Here is a 20,505-nt window from a genome sequence, read left to right as displayed (position 1 = left end):
GCCAGTGGGGGTAAGAGTGAAGAACTAGTGCATTCACCAGCAAGAGCGTCAAATAACCAGCAGAATGGGCAAGTTATGCCCCATTATACTCCTACATGTACACCTACTCCTGCCCAACAGCGTCAAGGTATGCCACAATATCCTTCCTAGCCCTCTTCACGCCCTGGCTTTCCCATAGGTGCATTTCCTGCATCTCCACCCATAGATTATCAGATAATGAGTACAGCGCCACCATGGGCACAGGTATTAGTGAGACAAGTCAGTGACATTAAGATGAGAATGCAGAAACTCGATCAAATCGAACACGCAGTATTTGATACAAGAAATGCTCTTAAACATATTGATAAATCTGTACTTGATCTTACAGCCAGAGTCAATCTATTAGAAAATAAATCCAAAAAGGTTGAAGACTGTTACTCCTCTCAAAAATCCCTTGAGAAATCAATGACCAAAATAAAAAGTAATGCTTCAGACCAAACAGAGAAAATTAACATTTTACAAAATGAATTTGAGAAATTAAAAACAGAGAACAATAAACTAGTATGCGAAAATGCCAAAATGCAAGATGAAATTTTGAATATTAAATGCAATGCAATGAAGGATAATCTACTTTTCTTCAACATCGAGGAAACCGAACCCGAAAACTGCCGAATTCTCATTCAAAATTTTTGCAAAAACAATCTGGGTGTTGGAGAGGCTGGAAACATACAGCTTGAAAGCATCCATCGGGTTGGGAAACCCAGTGAAGCAAGACCCCGTCCAATTCTTGTGAAATGAAAGAACTTCCGAGATAGAGAGACCGTACGTAAATCCAGTTACAAACTAAGGGATACCGTTTACAGCATAGGGAGCAACTGCCACGGGAGTATCACGATCGTCGTAAACTTCTCCCACAGTACAAGCAGGCCAAAGAAAACAATCGGAGAGCACATTTCGTAAGAGACAAATTATTTGTTGATGGAAAATTAGTAGCACCGTGTGATATCGGCGTTGATGACGACGAATAGGGGTAACAAGGGGGTGTTATCAAATGTCGAACATGGAATGTAAATGGTGGACTGGAAACTAAACTCTGTGACAAAAAATTCAAATCTTGTTTATATGATTACGATATGTGTATACTTCTAGAATGCTGGATAACGGAACACTCCAATATATCTCTCATTGGTTATTGTGTTCATACATATCATAGGAAAAAACGCGTCAGAAATCGCACAAAGGGCGAAGGAATAGTTATTCTTGTTAAGGACACACTTGATCAATATGTAAAAATAAATGAAATTTTGCATGACACCATTGTTTGGATAAAAATAGATAAAGACCGTTTTTTGGAAAACAAAGATTTGTATATTGGAGCAGTTTATATACCACCTATAGATTCAAAATTTCATGATATTTACAATTGTGATTTGTTTACGACGCTTAACGAATGTATTACAAAATATACAGAAATGGGCAATATTTTAATTACTGGCGATTTCAATGCAAGAACCGGTTCACTATTAGATTATATTTGAAAGCGATACCCTATACTCCGAAATTAACGATCATATTTCAGAAGTGATGAGTAATATACCCGATATAGAACTTAGTCCAAGATTAACAATGGATAATAAAATAAACACATTTGGTAGAAGGCTTATAAGCTTAATATGTAAATCATCAAATATCCGCATAGTAAACGGTCGATATCTGTCCGATCCTAATGGAAACTACACCTATTGTGGTTCAAATGGGCGATCTGTCGTTGATCTAGTTTTAACAAATTCATTCAACCATATAGCGAATTTCAAGGTCTGCAACTTAACTGAATTCTCAGATCATACACCAATCGACTTTTCAGTTCCATGTACCTTCGGGGATCAAAAACATACAAACCATTCTAGTACTAGTATTTCGAACCGGTCAACTGCCCAAAATTCCATTAAAGTTAAATGGTAAGAACAATCCCAAATTCAAATAAGAAGAGATCTTATAAACAATATAGACGCTTTATATTCTTGTGTTGAAGATGATATTGATATCAATCAAATTGTAAATAACTTTAGCGAAAACTTAAGCAGTGTTTTAGGGAAGTATTGCATGCAGAATAGCAAACACACGTGTCCAAAAGAAAGAAATACAGACGATAAACCATGGTTTAATCACAAATGTAAAGTTTTATACAAACAATATTTATCTGCTTTAGAAGAATATAATAAATTTCATAGTAAAATAAATTATAATAGACTTACTAAAACAAAAAGTGAATACAAAAAACTTCAGAAGAAACTAAAAAATCAATACAAGAGACAACAAGATGATATGGTGCAGCAGTTGAAGAAAAACAACCCTAAAGAATTCTTTAAACATTTTAGCAAACGAAATACATCAACCTCAAAAGTTACACTTTCAGAATTTTTTGAGCACTTTCGGAACCTTGCTAATGATTCACCATCTACCTATATTTCGATTGCTAATTATATGGATACTGATATTTTGAATAGCCCTGTATTCGAGCTCTTAGACACTAAAATTACTCCAAAGGAAATTGAAACCTGCATACGCAGATTGAAAACGAACAAAAGCGCGGGAAACGATTATTTGATCAATGAATATTTTTCCGAGTTTAGAGACATAGTTCTCCCTATTCTACTGACCCTTTTTAACAAAATTTTCAATTCCGGTAAATTTCCTACATCGTGGTCTAAAGCAATTATTATTCCAATTTATAAAAAAGGAAAAACTGACGATCCTGGAAATTAAAGAGGTATCAGCATCACAAGCAGTCTAGGAAAACTTTTTACATCAATTCTTAACGAAAGAATAATGAAATGGAACAATTCAGAAAACATTATCACTGATGCGCAATTTGGATTTCAGACTGGCCGATCAACTACTGATGCGATATTCGCGCTTCAAAGTTTAATATCACAAAAGTTGAATAACAAACAACGCTTATATTGCTGTTTTATTGACTATAAAAAGGCATTTGATACAATTAACAGAGAAAAACTATAGTATAAATTGATTAAATTGGGGATTACCGGAAAATTCCTTCGAATCATCCGATCGCTTTATGTTGACGTGCGCGCTTGTGTCAAGAATGCTGAAGAGATATCCGTAGAATTTCCAGTAAACACTGGGTTGCTCCAGGGGGAAGTGTTATCACCAATACTATTCAATATGTATGTTAACAACTTGGAAAATCACTTCATAAACGACAAATGCCCATCCGTAGAATTAAGGGAGCTAAATCTTCGTGTTTTGATGTTTGAAGATGACACCGTAATATTCGCTAACTTACCGAAGAATTACAGTACATGCTTGACGCGTTACATGGATATGTTACCTCGTGGAATTTGACTGTTAACACTGAAAAAACCAAAATTTTAGTATTCAGAAAAGGAGGATGCGTAAATTTTTCATGGACATATAACAATGAAATTTTGGAAATTGTCGACTCTTAATTACCTAGGATTATGTTTAAATTATAACGGTAAATTCAATGTTACGCAAAAGAAATTAGCTGAACAAGGTCAATAAGCACTATTTGGTTTAAACCGTAATATACAGAAATTTGAATTCAACGTCGAAACCCGATGTCAACTTTTTGATACATATGTTGGAAGTGTTATCTCGTATGGAAGCGAAATCTGGGGTTTTCATAAATCTCCGGAAATTGAAAGACTGCATTTATCCTTTTGTAAAATTACCCTCGGTGTTAGGCGCAATTTATGCAATTATATGATTTATAGAGAGTTGGGACGATATCCACTTATTATACAAAGGAAATTGAAAATTATGAAATTCTGGTGTAAATTATTAAAAACAGAAAACTGCATTTTAAAATCTTCTTATGAATACCTGCGATATGATTGATTGATTACTGTTGTTTTACACCGAGTCGGCAATATTTCAGCAATATTTCGGCGGTATGAATTAAATAATGTATGAATGGTTTTGAGAGTTTTTGGGTTTCTCTGGCGGCCCTACCTGCGATATGATGCAGAGAATGGGTCGGGAACAAGTATAAACTGGGCGCGTGATGTAAAACTTGAACTATTTAGATTGGGTCTGGGAGAATTTTGGATAAAACAGCAAGCAATAAACTTTGCTCATTTTATGCACGTGTATAAAAATAGAATCCCAGATATATACCTCCAAGAATGCACTGCATTTATGGGTAATTCGTCAAAATGCTTTCTATATAAACATATTGTCCAATCTGACTTCTGTAAAATGCAATCCTATTTAACAAAACCTTTTCAGAGTAATTTGAAAAAAACATATTTCCCGCATTAGACTTTCGTCTCACTATCTTAACATAGAATGCGGAAGGTACCAAGGCAAAAGTAGAGAAGATTAGATTATGCGATGTTTGTAATACACGTGAAATAGAAGACGAATTCCATTTCATTCTTCAATGCCCTAGATATCTAAATTTAAGAAAAAAATATATAAATGAATATCATTACAAATCGCCAAGTACTTTTAAATTAATCCAATTGTTGGGTACCAACCGCATATCTACCTTGGTTTGTTTTGGGAAATATATTCATTATGCTCTAATATTACGTAACGAAGATCAATCAGGTTAACCTAATTTCTATCTGTGTAAGGTTTATATTTTCAGATGTCTGTACGTTAAAACATCATTGCTATATATTGTATTATAACTTTGAATTATGTATTGTACTGCTTATTGTATTATACTTAATTTGTTCAATATATTATTGTATAATATAAATGAGTGGAACTGTGGGACTGAGGAACACTTGACCAGTTTAGGCTGACTGAGAGTCTTAAATTTTGTAATATATGTTATTATATGTTATTTTTGTAAACTGATGGACTGTATTGCCCAAAGTTATATCCTGAATAAACTGATTATTATATACACTGTCGCAACACTCTATTGTATATCAGTGTTTTCACTGTCAGCCTCGAGGTCATCGGGTCATTGTACAGCACAAAGGCCAAACTTCAAAATCAAAAAAATGTTAAGTGTCAGTGGCATACAGGCTATTAAGCTAATATGTCCGCTAAGTAACAACGAAAATTGTTAATTACACACATTTGTAAGTAATATACGCATAGCATAATTTCATTCCTGTGTGATCGAATATTATTTTATTAATTTGTTAGGAATTGTTTTCAGATGTGACACGGTGTAATGCTTGTGGTGATCATGGTGAAAAAAAAATGTTGAAGTGGTAAAATTAACCCAAAAAATGCATTGAGTAACAGTATGATGAATATTATGCCAATGGTTCAATAAGCTTTGTAGTCCAGTGATATTTTGATTATTTTCGCATAAACATGGTAAAGGAAATAAAGATGTGTTGTATATTATAGTAATACAAATCATTTCAATTGCATTTTAAACAAGCATTGCACCTTTGCCCCCGCATTTTAAACAAGCATTGCACCTTTGCCCCCGTTAACTTATCAAAATTATTTTGCTCAAATTTGCTCATATAATTATATATATATGCAGTAGTAGATACTACTTTATATATGTATGCTCTTTCATCAAATTAAAACATGTGAAAGTGTTTGTTTGAAAGAAAGAATGTGAGATTCAGTTCTTGATTGCCCTTTTCAGTGTTTCGGTCGTAATGAATTGGACCGTGTATACATCTTCAGACTACCCTCTATTGTTATCGATTGGAACTGTATACCGTGTATTTTCATAGTAAAACACACAGGAGTACTGTATCTAGCGGTTGCAGGTGCCCGAACAGAGGCGGATGCAGTACATATTTCCCGTCATTCGAAATACATTTACAAGGAGATGAATACGAAAAAAAAATTCTTATGATAATGTATTCCCAAAATGCCCCTAATCATGTTAATCAGTTCGCTATTATATGATAATAAGCGTAAAGTATTGTCATATTCATCACTTATTTGAAATAATTAGATACCTGACAGGCATACAAAACTCTCATTCAGTCGAATTAAAATTAGCCCCACCATTTTCTCTTTTTGTTACGGCATAACAGTACGTATAGGGGCTAATTTTAATTAGACCGTGGCATAAGAATTAAAATGTTAAATAAATTAAAAAAAAAAACAACAACAACGTAGGGACTAATTTTAATTACTATAAGACGGAAATTTAATCCACCCCGCATCCCCACCCCCTCCCCCACCCCCAAAAAAATGTGAGGAGGGGAGTTGACTTAAAAAAAAATTATTAATCCAGCACGTTCAATTACCTGCAAACAACGCCAAGGATGTAAAATTTATAATTATGCAGTTCGCCATCGCAGATCTAAACGACGGAGGAAAGGGGGGTAAGGAAATGTTGAAACCCCAGTCTAATGAAACTGTTGGAAACCCCTCCTTATAGAAAACACGGACCCCATGTAAAATAGTAAGGAAAGTTGTTTGCTTGACAAAATAATTTCTCAGTTCGATATTGTATCTGATCCTGCGGAAAATTTCCTGGATCCGCGCATGATAAAATTGTATATTCAGGCCCATAGGAAGCAATTTTAATTTGGAAAGGGAGGGGGCGGCATCCAAACATTTCAAGGGCACTACCGACCAAAAATACCTTGTCGAGAAGCAAAATGAATATATATATATATATATATATATATATATATATATATATATATATATATATATATATATATATATATAATAAATAATATATGTAATATTATTGTCATATAATGAGGGGCATATCCATAAAGTAGCTTTGTTTTCTAGTATACAATAAATCCTACAGACCTGGTCAGTATTTTAGGAACAGTCATCAAACAGTATGAAGTCTACAGTAACATATATTAAATCGTTCATTCGAAATGTAATCTTACAATTGCGTTAAATCAAACGCACCCGGGAATCGGACAATTAAAAGCACGTGCACCGACGACCAAGATCGGCGACTAAGCATGCAAAATTTAGACTGCTTAGTGTTTTCTCAGTGGATTAAATACGAAGCTGCAACTTGTGATTTATGTGAAATATGTGATTAAGAACTATTTATTGGTTGGTATAGGGAACTAAATCCCAACTTCGACGCCGTCATAGGCGACTGGTCAGTGATCAGCTGTTCCATTACAAGATGCATTTCGCGTGCGCATTCACCAGCTGTCCACGATGTAAGTATCAGTGAGTATATACACATAAACAAACTTTAACTGTTACATGTAAGCTTAGAACTGTATACGCGGTCCTCAGTCACAAATATAATAATAATAATAATAATAATATGTTTATTCACCAATCAAGGGCCCTCAAGGGGCATGTACAATTAAAAACAATACAATCATGATTATAACAAGTAATGACTGCATTGGGTGCAGTATTGACCTGATCCTCACTTGCAAGTATTCTCAACTAACAATTAAATTAAATTACTGGTATGATTTATACAGTGAAATATAAGCATCACATGCAATATAAAGGAAAAACAAACTGCTGTACACTTCAATGAACAGACAAGGTTAAGAAGCAGTAGTTACATTAAGCAAGTAATCATAAAAATACTGTCATAATGAAAGTATAACAAAACAGATCAGTTTGTGACTCTACAAATTATATACGGAGAAGTGGAGAATATATATATTGCTGGCCTGGCAGCATAGGGTACCAAGGGATGAGGCCTTTTGAACAGTCTGGCAATATGTATTTCAGAAGAACCAACTTGCTCGGTCTTGTACCCCAAGCAACCAAGACAGCTTACATAAGGAAAACTTAACTTGTTGGCCTGACTACCCTGGGTACCAAGGGACGGTGCCTTTTGAACAGTCTGATAGTATGGACTGTCAGTCTTGTACCCAAGGTAGTCAAGACAGCTTATAAAAGATCCTATTATATAACTTGAAATGTAATGCATAATGATACAATTCTTCAGGAATCATATTCCATTGTTCTGAATCATTTTACAGATTTGAGTGAGAATGTCAACATTTTCATTGGTCATTAGCCATATGAGTTTTTGGTCATTGTCCATCTTATCAAAATTCTTACAATATTTTTCTATCATCTTATACAAAATGGCCCTTTCTTCTTTAACTTGACTACAACAGAATAAAAAATGTTTTTCATCATCAACTGAATTGTTGTTACATCTCTGACAAAACCTTTCATTTTGAGGAATGTTTTGGTATCGCCCCCTTTCAATTTGGAGTCTATGGGCTGATATACGAAAGCGCGTTAAATTTCTTCTATGTTCAAAGTTTTAATTGATCTTAAATAATTCTCAAAACCAAAATTTTGTTTAAAGGTGCAATAGTTTCTTAACTTTTTGCCAGAGTTCAGTCCGAGGTGAAAATGCCATTCTTTAATGTAGCGTTTAAGTAAGCAATTTTTAATAACAGTTTTAATTTTATATGTTTTTGCCGAAAGCAAATCTTTAATTCCTATGATTTTAGAAAGAAAAAAGTTAATTGAGCCATACCATGAGGATGTGTTTTGCTTAAAAAGTATATTTGATTCCAAGTATGCATTATGCAATAAAGTAAATGATTGGCCAAGATTATCAAGTCTATGCCAGTAACTTAGCATGCTTTTTAATATGTCAAAGTGCAGAGGAAATCTTCCCAATTCAGACAACACAGCAAAATTTGTTGTGGATTTATGTACTCCTAGAATTGACTTGCAGAATTTAAGATGGAGTTTTTCACATAATAAATTTGAATAAACTCTGTCTATGGTACAGCTAGAATCATGAAGTTTCTTTGTAAATGGATTAAAATAACCCCAGATTTCAGAGGAATATAACAATATTGGTTTGATGGTGTGGTCAAATATATGAATAATGGTTTTAATATCAGGGCCTAATGAGATTATGTCTTTCTTGAGTTTGAAAAATGCTTTAAGAGCTTTTTGGTATAGATGTTTTTGTGCAAGGGAAAATGAACCGGAGGAGCAGAATGAAAATCAAAGGTATTTGTAGTTGGACACACATTCAAGTTCAACATCAGCAAAAAAGAATTTTATTTTTAACAACCTGCCTGCTTTATTAAAGATAAGGATCTTTGTTTTTGAAGTATTAATATTTAGACACCAGTCCATGCAGTATCTTTGTAGGATATTTAATTTTTGCTGTAAACCATTAGCTGAGGTTGACAATAAAACAATGTCATCGGCATACATCAGACAATGAAATATATATGTACATGTAGTACACTGTCACGCACAACCTATTAAATATAAATATTTATAAAATGCAAAAAAATCTATAATACTATAAATTTAGTTTATTCATGCACCAATTAAACATGCATGTTGCTTTAAACGAACACAGGCGTGGATTCCTCTACTTTCAAAGAAAGCCAAGGGCCCGTTTAAGAGAGAGAGAGAAAGAGAGAGAGAGGATGTACAAATCAGACATGATTTTAGACACATGGTCATTTGACTGCTCCTACTGACAGTACATGTAATGTAGGGGGCCTACATGTAAAAAATATATTTCTAAAGCTTAAGGCAGTTAAATAGTGCAGATTATTAAACATGATTAAATGGTCAATAATTTATAATATCATGGTGAAATTGTATTAATACATGCGGCAAGACAATGTGATTTATGTGACATTCACTGTCATTTTCATTGGTACAGTCCCTGAAACGTTCTACTTTCCCATTTTTCCGTTCGCTCACCGTTCGTTCAGCGTGCGTTCACCGTGCGTTCACCGTTCGCTCTCCGTTCACAGTTTTGCGTTCACCGTTCACCGTGCGCTCGCGTTCACAAAGCGTTCAGCGTTCGCTCTTCGTTCCGTTCACTTTGCGTTCACCTTGCGTTCAGCGTTCACCTATCGTTCAGTTTTCATTGTCATTCGGAACTCCGAAGTGAAAGGACTTATCTTTTTGTAGGGAATGAGTTACAGGTTTTTTAATTCAATAACTAACATATCGTGTTTGAAGAATCATTATTTCATGTTGAAAAATATCTGCGATATATATTTTTATTATTCTAACTTAGCTGTTAGGTTATTTATTAAATTACTCTGGAAAATAAATGTTGTTATAAGCACATTCTGTACCTATGTAGAACGATGCTGAAATATTAAATATAACTAAGGGCAATGTGCAAATACTTCAAGCACTGCTACATTTTGTTATTTTGTTAAAGACGACAAATCGTTAATGGTGACATAATTACATATGTATCTAAGTCAAATAATTACGCAGCAAAATTACGAAAATATTTATTTCTAACACGTTTTTCTTCAATTACTACAGAAAATATGATAGAACTAGTTCTGAGAGTTATACATGTACATAGTACTGCGGATATCCTATTAATTTATTATCTTTGGAGCGAATTAAATTGATAGTGTGGTTAAAGGAAATATTTATTTGAAATGTATTGCACTACAGAATTTTCTCTAATATAATATGTAAAGTCTATAGTTATATAGGAGAAAAAAATCTTTCTTCATCGTAACTTTATATGTATGCCATTCGATATGATTAATAACCCCCCCCTTTTTTTCCCCTAGATTGGTTACTTAGTCAGCACTGTATTTCCAGAATATTTTAATCAACATTTTTCAAAAATAAGTTAAGGTCTTTTTTAGAACAAAAATTTCAGTCTCAAAACAAACATGCATCTAAAAAAGTCACAAAACAATAGTAGTTTAAAATGTACACGTGTCGGCGGTGAAATTGGCAGAGAGTATGTTTCAAATTCAAGTGTTAATGCCCAATGTATTTTATTCATTTCTTATTCAAATGTTGGGATCAAATCTAGAAATGATAAAAATAAATGTTATAACTTGTTGGAAATACTCGCACTTCGTCTTCGATGTGACGAAACTTTCACACCTGCATAGTGTCGAATGATTTTGATTGACAGGACAAGCACGTGGACTTCGTGTGAACTTGAAGCAGGAAAATAAATACGAGTATGACTGTCAAACAAATGGATATGATTTGTTGATAAAAAAAAAAAAGTTACTTTCACTGTCTGATATATTTCGAAAAAAATTTCAGAGTTTTTGTTTAATATGGGTACAAACATTTAGTGAAGCCTGAAAGGAGGGGGGGGGCTAAAACGGAATCTCTCTCTCTCTCTCTCTCTCTCTCTCTCTCTCTCTCTCATTTGTCTGTTTAATAAAAACTATAACAGCATACTGCATAAATATCAAGTTCGGAAAATTGAATTTATAACAAATAATATGAATATGTATCTTTGTATTATCTTGTCCGAGTATAACCACGGCCATCTACATATACATGTAGAAGTCTGCTCAATAAATCATCATGAAAAATAGAAATGACACATAATATATTATTGTATTAAAAATTTAAAATACGAGCGTATAAATGCAAAACGTCCACTGACCTTTGTAATTTTTTTTTTATTAATTTACACGAAATCGCCCTGACACGGAGATATATGAATGGATGTTACAGCCGCTTTAATTCATTCTATAAGTCAGAAGTTTTCTCTGATTTGTTTATACTTCAGCGTTCGGCAACAATTGCAATGTTTTAATGCGATAAGAATCATGTGTTTAAAAACTTAATGTGCATGCATCGTCTTTCTTAGGACAATTTTGGAGAATTTTTTTATTGACTTATTTATTCATTTATTTATTGGTTTACTTATTTATTATTTATTTATTTATTTATTTATTTATTTATTTATTTATTTATTTTTTGGCACCTAACATTTTAATACAATAAAATAGTTTCAATGCAGGGAAAATATCAGAGGCATTCCGAATATATCGTTCATCTTGCGTTCACCGTTCGTTCACCGTTCACTTTGCGTTCGCGTTTGCGCACCGTTCGCGTTCTGCGTTCGCTCACCGTTCACCGTTCACACATCGTTCACCAAGTTGCGTTCAGCGTTCACACATCGTTCACTCACCGTTCGCTCTGCGTTCGTTCAGCGTTCGTTCACCGTTCGTTCAGCGTTCGCTCACCGTTCAAGTGGGAAAGTAGAACGTTTCAGGGACTGTAAGAGGCTTTGGGTTGTTGACGAAATTCGTCTACTGAAATAAAAACAAATTTCATACTTATAAAATAATTTCATAGATATAAAAACGATTTCAAAGAAAAGTCCATGTATAAGGAAAGATTTGTGTGTCCTTTAGCTAACACATAATGTCGCACATGGATTAAGCGTTATAATTCTGTATCAAAGGTTAATTAGTTATTTCAAAAAAATATATTATTGACTGCCTAACCCAACAACTCTATTTAACCTGTTACTAAAATAATTGATGAGTAAGAAGAAAAATAAGTGAAAGTAAATTGAAATAAAGAGAAGAAACAGTGTCTAGATGTCTAATACAGTTGATCTTTGATATCCCGAACACCAATATCTTGAATACCAGTAATATGTCAAAGCGAGTTGTCTGTCCCAACCATGTTCTTAATGCTTTTTACACTTAGTTATATCAAATCTTTGGATACTTTTAGGTTTGATTTTAATTTGGTCCCATCGAGTTCGAGATAACAAGGTTTGACTGCAGGTATATCAAGTAACTCAACAGCTCACTCTGCTACATGCAAGACAATTTCCTTGATTGGATATTGCTATACCTTGGTATCTATATTAACCAGGAACTGCATGTTGATCTAATTTTTTTACCAAGATTTAACCATTTTTAGTACAAATTAAATCCTATACCATTTCAATTAGAATTTTAGATTTAAAAAGTTGAAAAATGGAGAAATATTGACATCTTGTGCAAGTTGCATTCTACTGCAAAGTAAAGACTCTAAATATAGATTGAAAGTTTATCCTAATTTTTAAGATTCACATCTCAGTTTATAAATTAAGTACACTGTATTACAATCCAAAAATTTAGATTTCTGATGAATTATTTAACAGTGCTTGTCAGTGAATTTTCATCTTGATTTTTGGGTAATTTTAAAAGAATTTGTTTGGGACTGGGTCCTAGCTGGCTTCTAATGGACCTACATGCATCAGATATGTACACATGTATACATAACAATAGATACATGCAATCTATAATATAATGAAATTAATGGTGTTTACTCGTTAGGTCAACTGTCATTAGGTGTGTTGGGTTTCATTTTTTTTTTTTTTTTTTTGATGTACAAATATTGCTGTTGAGGTTTGGTCAGTTACAAGGGATATATTTTAAAGTGATTAATACATACAATTTTTGGAATTAAAAATATCATATATGATTCTCATCTTCACTATCTCAAACCCTCAAAAGTTTCAGAAATCAAGCAACAGCTATACTTTTTGACTTGCATTCAGTCAATATGCCTTAATTTCTTTGAAGTAGTATACTTATTATTTTGTGATATTTAGGACATTGCATGGAATACGGGAGCACAATTAGAATTGCATTGTCCATCCATTTGTCCATCAACACTTTGTTTTTACATGATATTTACGTCAAACAATTTTTTAATTTTGTACAGAAGTTAATTCTTTACAATGAAAGGAGTTCCCATATCATACAATCAGATTACTTGTGAACAGTGGGTAATTGGGAGTGATCCAATTGTTGATATCAGATTTAATTTTATTTATTTTTTTTAATAATATAAATTGTTTGAAAGTTAGCATTAATAAAATATTATCAGCTGGAGATGTAAATGGAAGGATTATTAGTAGGTTATGTATGAACATCTTAACTGACAGAACCAGAAATTAATCTTTTTTTTAGCAAATTGTTTTGTTTTTCCCCTTGATTTCTTCTGCTGCCATTTTCAACATACACTCATTTAGGTACTGGTTCCAAGGAAACAACTGAATCAATGCTGTTGGCTTAAATGTGATTTTTAAGTTAACCTAATTTTTTTATACTGCTCTCAAATTTTATGCCATTGTCAGTGCATAGCGAACAAGTGTAGAAGCTGGAATAAATGGGAGGTGATAATGAAATCTTTCATCAGCCTTTTTTAAATTTCTAATTTTATTTCCTTATAATATTTAAAATCAAAAATGTATTACATGTGTTTACAATTTAATAACAGGTATTAGCCCAAGGGATGAAAATCTTAAGTTGTGGATCCAAAGGAAGAGGAACTTTTTTCTAATCACATACAATGTATGTATTGATTTAATTTGAAGAAAAAAATATTCAAATATAGATTCAGAGAATTTTGTGATGGATCCAAGGGTCTAATCTTTTGAGAGGGGGATCCAAGGGGAGTGGGGAAAATTTTATGAATTAAAAAGTTTGAGATATTAAAAGTATATATATTTTATATTTAAGAGTAAATGATTTCGATAAATATGTTAAACCTATGAATAATTGAGAACATCAGGCATGTCTAATGTTCATGGCTGTTGATCGAAAAAAATATTCAAACATAGATCCAGAGAATTTTGTGGTGGATCCAGGGGTCTAATCTTTTGAGAGGGGGGTCCAAGGGGAATGGGAAATATGTCATGATTTAAAAGGTTTGAGATATTAAAAGTATTTTTATTTTAAAGTAAATGATTTTAATATGTTAATCAGGACTCAAGAATATAGATGTCTTATGTTCAGACTGTTGATTGATAGTGAGAGGAACGTACCTTTATCTGATAACATAAATTATTTTTTTGATTTCAACAAAATGATATCAACTACATAACTTAAGCTTAACATGAATGAGTTAAACAGCTCCATAGAATTAAGTGATGGATCCAAGAATCCAGTTAATTTGGGGATCCAAGGGGAAATTTGAAGAAAAAAAAGAAATATGAAACAAATATTGAAATATATATAGCAGTGGAACTATTCTGGATGGGAGATAAGAAAGTTTATTCTTTATATGAATAAGTCATAGAAAATATATTTATGTTACATGAATCAAACATGGATTCAAAGAATTTATTGGTGGATCCAAGGGTCTCTTCTTATAAGTGGGGAGATCCAAGGGAAGTGGGACATACCGAGGTAATTTATGAATTAATTAATAAACAGTATTTGTTATCTCTAAGAGCAAATGATTTTGCTATACTAACAAGGTTTCATAAATATTGAAAAAAATGAGAGCAGACATGTCTGAAATGATTAAAAACCTAATGACCCTTATTAGTGATTTTCAGGTCAAAGTTCAGCAGGTTCTCTACTACTTTAGCAATTCCATATGATGCCCCAGTAGCTAGTATCTCAAGAACCTCTTGCTTGATAGTAATTTGCAGAGGCAGGTTTTGACTAATATTGAATACACTTTATTCAATAAACGTCAAAGGTTCTAGCATTTTTTCAGCATTTTAGAGTAACATATGCCCCACAGCAAGTATTTTTATAAAGTTAATCAACCTATTTATTAATCTATTCAAAATTAGGATGCAAATTTTGACATAAAATTGTCTTGCAGTAGTATGTAGCAGTAGAAATAGTCAACTGTGAAATAATATTGTTTTGTACATAATATTATACATATTTTTATCATTGTGTTCAAACTAATTCCCCACAGATAACCTTTTAAATTGCCTTTAAGCATCAGGAAGGAACTATTTTAAGATATAGTATGTTTTTCAATCACATTAATGATATTTCTTTATGATTCTTTCTCTGATACAAAATATTTTATACTGGTAAGAATTTGCTACAGTCGAACAAATAGATGAAACAAATTCCTCTAGAAGAAAAAGTCCTATAGGAATTTAAAATTTCCTAGAGGATATTTTTCTCCCTTAGGAGCAAGCAAAAATTTCAAAAGGTATGAAATATTCCTATAGGAATTTCTTACTGAAAAAGAAATCCTATAGGAATTTAGGAAATCCTAAGGGAAACATCTTTCCTAAGGGACTTTTTCTTTCTCCTATAGGAAATAACTTTCCTACAGGAGATTAAATTCTCCCATAGTAAATTAATTTCCTGCAGGAATTCTGAAAGATCCTGCAGGAAATGATCGAATCCTGTAGGATTTTGATAATATCCCTCAGGAATTTTAATTTTCCTATAGGAACTTTATTTTTCCCATGGGAATTTTCTTTTCAAAGGTGATTATCTCACCTGACAGGTGAGATTCACCTGTAACAAAGATAGTTTTGAACTCTGTAAGTGATGGCCTATCTCATGGTATATATATGGATTTTATGTAAACTAAGAGTTTGCGGGCGCCGATTTGCCACTTTGGAAGTGGCAGATTTATCCGGCACAGTGTTTTTGATATTAAAAATTGCTGATCCCCTTTTTGTTTTACCAGTAGGCTTTTCTCCACTATGATTTAAAATTCTGTATACTTTTTATTTCCCTTATTATCCAATACAAGAAGGATAATGTGTAATGGAAGATTTCAAGTTTGTAACTGAATAGTCTCTCATACATTTCTAATTGCTTGTTTCAATGCTTGCTTAAAAATTCTAAAAAGTTTTTTTTTTTTTTTACATTTTTGTATACCATAATAAAATTGTTTTAATTCATAAAGTTGCCATCTTCATCCAACAATGAGTTAACAGTATAAACATTATTTTCATACCATGATCTTATAAAAATAGTCTTTTTATTCACTTTAATATTTTCATTAAACCATGTAACATTTTTGCACATTTCTTTGCCAATGTTTTCTTTTTCATAGCATGTGCAAAGCTGTCTCCATGACTTAAAAACATCAGTCCAAAACTGATTTTTTACACTTTGTAACTCTCTGCAAAGCATAACTTGGTCCAAATTTAATCACTAGGGAAATATCAACATCTGCCCCTATAACAGACCGCCATTTGGCTTATCTTTTGCTATTTTTTTAATCCATGATATTTTCATGCTTGCATTAAAATGTTCAACAATAACCAGTTTCAATCCTCCATTCACATATTCCTGAGTAACAACTGATTTTTTCATTAAATTCTGTTCCAAGAACTTGCAAGGATTTACTTTCCCAAATCAGCTCTGTATTATTCATTAACTTTTCTAACACAACCTTTTACTACCAATCCAAATAACCTGACTTTTCGTATAATTAACTTTTAAACCAGACAAAATTTTGAAATCATTAAGCTCCTGTAAAGTTGTTTCTGAGGTCTTTATAGTTCCACCTAGAAAAGGAGAGGTGTTATCTGAAAATTGCGATATTAGATGCATTTCATTTCCAATTCTAATACCCTTGATTTTTTTATTACCTCTTAATTTTATTGCCAATATCTCTGCACATTACAAGAATAAATATGGGAATATTCGCGGTACAGTTAAGGCTACCCATGATTTATTTATGGTAAAGAGGTCACAATGAGGTTTGACGTCATGACAGTCGCTCCGCCCTGATATATCTATATAAGGAATTAGAGCTCAAAATAGCTATTTAACGACAATTGCAAGAATTTGTAACAGATATCCGTATTCTTGTGTTTAAATAAATTAGATGTAGTTATTTTCTCTTGTTTAGAATAACATGTCGAAATAAATCGCTTTTTATTGTGTCGTTTGGCTGCACTCGGCTTCTGTGAAGCGCTTGCACTCAGTGAAAGGGAATGTTGTTTACATAAAAGGATGTGACAACAGCAGCTGAGATTTGCGGCGGAAAATAGAGCAAACAGGTAAATCTTTCAAAGAGAACAGTAATAAAGTAACAGATTTATGGTTTGTTAATCAGATGATGCAGATATTTAGAGAAATCATGGTGTACTGAGGCTATCGCACCCACCTTTCTACCCGGGGCAGCTGCAGGGGTTTTCATATTAGATTTGTATATATGTATGTACGTATAGGTATCAATGTTTAGACATGTTGTTAATATGAAATAATCGAGGGGCCCAGCGCGCAGGCCAGCCGGCAGGCTCCCTCGACCAGCTCGGCAGACGGTCGGTGCAGCCATTTGTGGGGCTCAGCGCCTCGACTAAGTTGCACTGAACAAAGAAAATCGAAATTGAATAATCCAAATCTCAATTTACATGTCTCTGACAAACACCTTGACAATGTTGAAACAGAAAAACTACTTGGGGTACATATAGATCAAACGCTAAATTTTCATGACCATGTTGACTCAGTCTGCAAATCTTTAACATATAAATTATATACCTTGCGAAAAATCAAGAAATGTCTTCCTCTGAAAACTAGAAAACTGTTTTACAATGCCTTTATCCTGCCTTCTATTAATTATTGTCTGACGGTCTGGGGTAATGCACCAGCTAGTTACTTGGAGAGAATTCATAAGCTCCAGAAACGGGCCGCTAGAATTATTCTTGATGCTGCCCCTGATGCTCCATCTAAGGCATTATTTGAAAAATTAGGCTGTCTATCTGTTTTTGATTTAGTAACTTTTCACAAATGTATCTTGTTGTACAAAATATTTAACAATCAGAGCCCTGCTTACCTGCAAGATTTATTTATTTTTCAAACTTTTGATGCTTACACTTTACGTTCAGAATCTAATTTTGACATTCGCCTTCCAAAACACCGAACTAATTTGTTTAAAAATTCCCTCCAGTATTCTGGTGTTCATATTTGGCTTTAGATTTAAGATGTGCACCAACTCTGTCAGTCTTTAAACGAAATGTATAAAAGTATATCTTCAACAACAGAATTTCATTACTCTGATTTATATCTTTTGTATATGTATATTGTGTCAAATCTTACAAATGTATATTAATTTATTTGTCATCATAATATATTTGTTTATTATTATTATCATGATGATTGTCATTATTATCATGTGACATTGTGTATTATTTTTCAATTGCTAGTTGTTAATCTTTGCTACTTTGATGTACATGTGTAATATTGTTGTAATTAGAAGGCCCTGGGGAAGAATAGTGTGTCACACTAATCAGGCTACCTTCTCTAAATAAAGTATTATTAATCCCCTACCGGTGAAACCGGAGGGGACTATAGGTTTCCTCTGAGTCTGTCCGTCCGTCTGTCTGTCTGTCCGTCTGTCCCTCTGTCTGTCTGTCAGTCTGTCCCACTTGGTTTTCCGCACTTTTTTCCTAAACGCTTGCAGATATTGAGCTGATTTTTGGTATATAACTTTACCTTGATTAGTTATAGATCAAGTTTGCATTTCGTCCCGCTTCATTGATTTTTGACAGAATTATGGCATTTTAAATTCTTAAAGGGGAACCAGATTACACTTGCCGGTAGGGGACTAGTATTGCTAATGCAATACTCTCAGAATGCTTGTTATTATTATTATTATTATCACTGAAAAAATGGAAGTGTCACTTAAGCTATCCGAGCGGCCCAGCGCGCAGGCCAGCGTGACAAGTGTTACTAAGAAATCTACTCGTCCTTAACATGTAGTTCTTGACCACATTACATTTGTCCGATAATAGCAAAGTCCTAAAAAGAATCGCCCATCTTTGTAAAATGGTCATAAAGATGTCAGATAGAAAACTTACAAAATAGCGTAAGTGACAAATGCCAGTTTTTCAGTGGAACGTTTTTCTAGGGTTAGGGTTAAGGTTAGGGTTAGGGTTAAGGCTAGGGTTAGGGTTAAGGCTAGGGTTAGGGCTAGGACTAGGGTTAGGGAGAGGATTAGGGTTAGGCTCAGGGCTAGGGTTAAGGTTAGGGTTAGGGTTAGGGCTAGGACACGAGTTAGGATATGGTGTAAGACTAATGCTATTGAGTCAGTGTTAGGGTAAGGGTTAGGACTGGCTTAAGAGTAGAATATGTGTTGAATTGACAAAATATAACATGATTCGAATTGTTCGTAACAAATCCTGTCGTGATAGTAGGGCTAGCCTTAGGGTTAAGCTAAGCTGTCGGGTTTGTGTTGAGTTCGGGTTATCCTTAGAGTTCGGGTTAAGCTGAAAGGGGATACTGGCCAGTTAGGGTAGGGTTAAGCTCATAAGGTTGGACTCCGGGCAAGGGCGATTACTTAGACTGTTAGGGTTTACGGTGCAAGGGTTAGGGTTACGTTACTAGGATTAGGGTTAGTGCTTGGAATGACCCGGTTAAAGTTGAAGGCTTATTACTGAAGCTAGGGTTAGGGTTACACCTAGCGGCTAGGGGTTAGGGTTTAATATTAGAGGAAGTCTTTGGGGGCTGGGGTTTCGAATACAAAGAAAGAAAAATAAAGAAAGCACCCGACATAGGCGGACCGGTGCGAGAGGCGATTAGTTATAAGAGAGAGAGAAACTTCAAAGAAAAAAAAGCATCCACCCTCGGCTGACCGGTGGCAGTGGTGCAAACATGGTTAAAAAGAGACGAAGTCCCTTAGGTAACACAGTAATTCCAGACTAAGTTCCTTAGGTAGCATTACCAAGACTATGTCCCTTAGGTAGCATTACCCATTCCAGACTAAGTCCCATACGTAGTATTACCTATTCCAGAAAATACATGATTAAGGTGGTTAGTGTTACACTTAGTGGCTAGGATTAGGGTTTAATGGTAGGGGAATTCTTTGGGGGCTAGGGTTACGATCAGAAAGAAAGAGGGGAAAAAAAAGCCCCCGACACCGGCGGACCGGTGCCAGAGGCAATTAGTTATAAGAGAGAGAGAGAAACTTCAAAGAAAAAAAAAGCCTCCACCCTCGGCTGACCGGAGGCGGAGGCGCAAACATGGTTAAAAAAGAGACCGAGTCCCTTAGGTAGCATTACTCATTCAAGAAAATACATTCTCAAAAAAGAGACAAAGTCCCTTAGGTAGCACACCCTAAAAGCGTGATACCAATCCAACGCCGGCGGACCGACGA

The sequence above is a fragment of the Saccostrea echinata genome, unplaced genomic scaffold (assembly GCF_033153115.1).
Source record: "Saccostrea echinata isolate AGI-Se365-2 ecotype Australia unplaced genomic scaffold, CSIRO_AGI_Sech_v1 ptg000054l, whole genome shotgun sequence".
Lineage (NCBI taxonomy): Eukaryota > Metazoa > Mollusca > Bivalvia > Ostreida > Ostreidae > Saccostrea > Saccostrea echinata.
This window is presented reverse-complemented; position numbering follows the sequence as displayed.